Consider the following 4,875-nt stretch of genomic DNA (forward strand, 5'->3'; position numbering starts at 1 on the left):
GCCATCTTCAAATGAATAACAAAAAGGTTTCATAAAGACAAAATGGATAATGTTTTCATAATAATAATGCTCTTTTCTCCTGGTTGGTGCTGTCTGTGGGTTACATGGTGATGGCTTCATATTCTCTATCTATCTCCAGATGTATATGCGTAACATGGCCTCAGGTAAGATGAACACACTCATGTACACCCACACAGGGTAACCATGACTTAAAGGGATAGTTCAGTGATTTTGAAGTGGGGTTGTGTGAGTTACTTATGCATAGTTAATATGTTACCTCATGGAGATGGTGGTCAGCGATTTCATTTGACGGAGTTTGTGGGAGAAGTGGAAGTAGCGTAAGTCTGAGTCCCACTGTTGCAGAGGGGACCACCGAAAAATGTATTTTTCGCCACATTTTTAAATGCTTACCTGAAAAAACAAAATCGTATGCTTAAGGACGTATTTTTTCACTGCTACAAAATGACGTTCTGCAACAGTGGGATTACTTCAACTCCCCCTCCAAACTCCGTAAAATGACATCGCTGATCACCCATCTCCATAAGGTAACATATTAACTCTGCATAAGTAACTCATACAACCCCACTTCAAAATCCCTAAACTATCCCCTTAAGGTCACAGCCTGCCTCTATTGTATTCACTGTTGCTGTGCAGAAGCTCATTTTGCCCTTTGGCTGATTGCTATCTGATCATTTGGTTCATTTAACATGTAATAAAAGGCTTTGTCAGATGAAAGGCCAAAAAACACACACCCACCCCCACACACACGCACACACACACACACACACCCGCACACACACACACACGCACACACACACCCGCGCGTGCATACAAAAAGGATAGGGATCGGACAAAAACCAGAGGATCTCAGGCTTTGCCAGAAGTCAATACCAAGCAGTTTCCTATGGCAACCGTTCTCAGTCCAGGCCACGACAACAGCCCCTACGGGCCCTTGTAGCCTTTAGTTGAGTTTCTCTCACACACATGTACTGCACACACACATCTGCTGATTGTGACAAAGATTCGGGACCTTTTGCCATGTGGACATCGGTTATCAAAGGCGTCTTACTCGCCGGAAGGAACTGAGAAAGTAGTTGGTATCATGCAGATGAGAAATTCTCACCTGCCGTTTGGGGATTAAGATGTGTTCTTAGGATTTCTAATTCAAGCACACTTGAAAATACAGAGGGCAGCTTTGAATATCTACATCCGCTCTGACAGACATCTTGATATCTCTGGGTATTACCTGAGAATAATACCTTCGTATCTCCCTCAGGAATCTACCCTTCCACCAGACGAGGCCCAGATTTGAAGAGGATACCAGCAGGGAGGCTTTTTAATGAATTAATATGCATTGGCCCAATTAGCCTCTGCACTGCAGTAATTATCGTGTGCATTTATGCGCTGGAAATCGGGACATCCCATTACACAGCTCTGCCAACCCAAAGGATTGTGGGACTATTTCTGAGTCGGAGGAGGTCACATTTTTCCGATGTGCTCTCTCTGCACATTAATTAGCCGGAGTTCGCCTGCGTGAAGGATGTGATGTGACGGATGAGCGGTCTGATATGATTCACGGGGGACAGCATGTTGTTGGAAAGCAACACATATGATCATCATAATCGGCTTATGTTCCCGCTCTAGGTACAAATTAAATACCACATGGTAAAATGACGTGTTGCTCATTGTGACAAACCCATAAACACTTTTAGATGTTTTTTTAGCATATTGTAACATATCAGATTAATCTTTTTGGGCTTGGTTTGCTGCGGGAAGCCAAACATATGGACCAAAGTGGTTTAGTGGACGGAGGTTACTTTTACACTCAGGCAAGCGGAGCTGCAGCAGCTGTATTGTCAGTTCCTTAGAGCCGCCTCAATACGCTTCCTCGAAAAGTGTCAAACTTAGGACGCCATACCTTGATAGCAGAGAAGAAAATATTCACATTATTATCTTGTCACAGCAGTGCAGACTTAGAGTCCTTTAGTCCTATGGGTTAAAATGTAGCTGTAATGACTAGGGATGTCCCGATCCGATAAATATGTTTTTTGCTTGTTTGAACGGTGCTGGCCCCCCAAAAATTCTGCCTAAATTTCTGTGAGCAGTATTCCATAACTCAGTCATGTTGCAGGCTCTGTGTTTCTTCCTGATTATTTGTCTTACAGTTGAGTATGAGGTTTTAGATGGCTTGGTTAAGCAAATTGCATCCTGAACGATGCATTATTAATATTTTATTTCACGAGTGGTGAAAAGATTGTTTCAGATCAGTATCGGATCGGTATCGGCAGATACTCAAGGTTGCAGGATCGGTATCGGATCGGACACGAAAAAGTGGTATCATCCAATTGGATTTGTTTTTGGTCTTGAGGAGTAATAGCATACAGGTCAATGCTAGTTCACAGATGTACTGCTGACTTCTCTTCTCTCTCTCTTGCCCCCTCACTACACACAAAATGTACGCACTGTACTATCAAAGTGGTGCGGTGGCGTGAATGGTCTTTTGTACCTGCATGTTGGCCCTGTGATGTGCTGGAGACCTCTCCTTCCCACCTCGTGACCAATACCGCGCCCTCCCTTTGAAGGACAAGTCTCTTGAAGTGATCTCTCGTCAGAGATCCCAGATTTTATCCTCGATGCCAATGTCCAAAAGTCCAAAAACAAGCTGCTCTCCCCTCCACGACAAAGACGTTGTCAACGGGTCGCTGTCACACCCACGAAAAAGACAAACGATGAGCAGCATCGGCTGGGCAGTCAATCTAGTTTCTTGAGAGAGCAGGCCGCCATCACCACAGGTGGGCAGTAAACTTACAAAATGAATGCAAACAGAAATCAGATTTCTAACGGGACAGAGAGCCGTCAGGCGATATGTTGCTTTCACTGAGGGTCTTGTCTAATTGAGGTCTATTTTTAGCTGTAACGGGTCAAGCACAGCTCGCCTGGCTTGCCCTCACAGCACGTCACTGGCACGCGGCAAACCTGTGACGGAGGAGGGGTCGTGTTAAAGATGTATGACTCAGAGGGCGGAAGGGCGGCGGCCGAAAGTAAACAAAAGGGAAACGCTGTGCACATGCATGCAGGAATGATGGAGGAGGATTGTCAGCGTGAGTCAGAGCAAACATGACAGGACAGAGTCAAGCGAGGCAACGGCCAGACAGGCTGACTGGCCTTTGGCAGCTCTCACACTTTAATTTAAATAGATTGGGGATGGAGAGAGAGAGAGAGAGAGAGAGAGAGAGAGCGGGGAAGAAAGAGGAGGGGATTGCTACCATGGTAACCAAGTTTGGATGGATTGATCTCAAAGGGAGAGATTTTCCACATCCCCCTTTAACTGTCTTACATCACTGTAGATCCGTTTGTGGTTTCAAAATGTATATATATATATATTGAGAAATCTGCTGTATTTCATTATGCTGTGTATTAAACTTTACACTGAATTATGGTTGGAGCATACGGAGTGGACGCATTTGACATTACTGAGCATTGCACAAGAGGAGTGATATGTACAAAGACCAGACTTTTCTTCCTGAAGCACTGCGGTAAAAAGTCAGCTGCCCCTAAATTTGTGGTGCGCCCATATTCTAACCTTACAAATGCATCGAAAACAGCCCAGAACGAGGTGACGTGCATAGTTAGCGACTTTGTTCATCTAGTAATTCAAGAGTCATTTTCCTTACTTTGCACGAACGAATAAAAACAAAAATCCTGATGATGGCTGAACATTTGCATTGCGGATACCTCTGACTACCAACCTGGGACCCAGACTAATCCTGGAAAGCTCATTTAAATTTGCTCTGCCAGAATACGGTCTGGAACCCTCCATTGGGAAGGAATATCCGCCCGGCAGAAAACTTTCGTGGTCCAATCACAACCGATTATCTGATAGTGGGCGGGGTTTACAACACATCACGGACAGATGTGACTTTTGTACACACCTAAGGCCGCCGCTGATGAACGAGCATTTGACAAAGTGCTGGATATTTTCACATTTCTCCCACAAAAATGACAACAAGACATTGTGGAATCATCAGACATCTCCTCTCGGTAACCTCTAGTCTGTTGACATTTTTTCGCATCGCCCAACAGACGTCACATGATTCGTGGCTATCCAATTGAGTCCAGAGGCATTTTGCTCTGCGTCCGTTGGTAACGCCTCTTGGAAATCGAAAATGACCCGAGAGGTTCCAGACTTATACACATTTGAGTATTCGTGTGGCTAGGCCATCCTATATGACTACAAACAAATTGAAAAGAAAACATTTTAACAAGCATCAATCGATTGATTTTCCACCAGGTCAAAATGTGTGACTTTGACTTATTCTATTACAACCTCCATGTAGTCAAAGTTGACCTGAACTCAAATCTATCGTTCCCTGTCAGAAATTATGGAGCAATGGACGTTTACAGCACCCCAAGTTTAAGAAGGGGAGACATTTCAAGGTTCAAATGTGGTACAGTTAATCTCAAAAAGCTCACTCAGAGTGTGTGTGCGTGTGTGTGTGTGTGTGTGATTACGTGCTCACCTGTATGCGTGTTCCAGATCATTTCATTTCACAGCCCTGTGGCCCCTTGTTTTTGTGTGTGTGTGTGTGTGTGTGTGTGTGTGTGTGCATCTTGTTGCAGATACTCAAGTGAAGCTGATATAGACGACTGTGGTGCTTGGCAGAGGCTCCTCAGCCCCCCACAGAGCCCCCGGAGGGAGGCTGCGAGCGGTTCATCACTCACACAGGATGAGGGTGATTACTTGGCTACCGTATTCTGGGCCCTGGATCTAAATATAGCAGCGCCCGGGGAAGGGCAGGGCTGCCGGGAGGGTGGCGACGAAGGCCTGTGCTCAACGTTGATTTGGCAGCAGCTTTTTCAACTTTTATGCCGTCT

This window comes from Scophthalmus maximus, chromosome 5 (genome assembly GCF_022379125.1).
Source record: "Scophthalmus maximus strain ysfricsl-2021 chromosome 5, ASM2237912v1, whole genome shotgun sequence".
NCBI lineage: Eukaryota > Metazoa > Chordata > Actinopteri > Pleuronectiformes > Scophthalmidae > Scophthalmus > Scophthalmus maximus.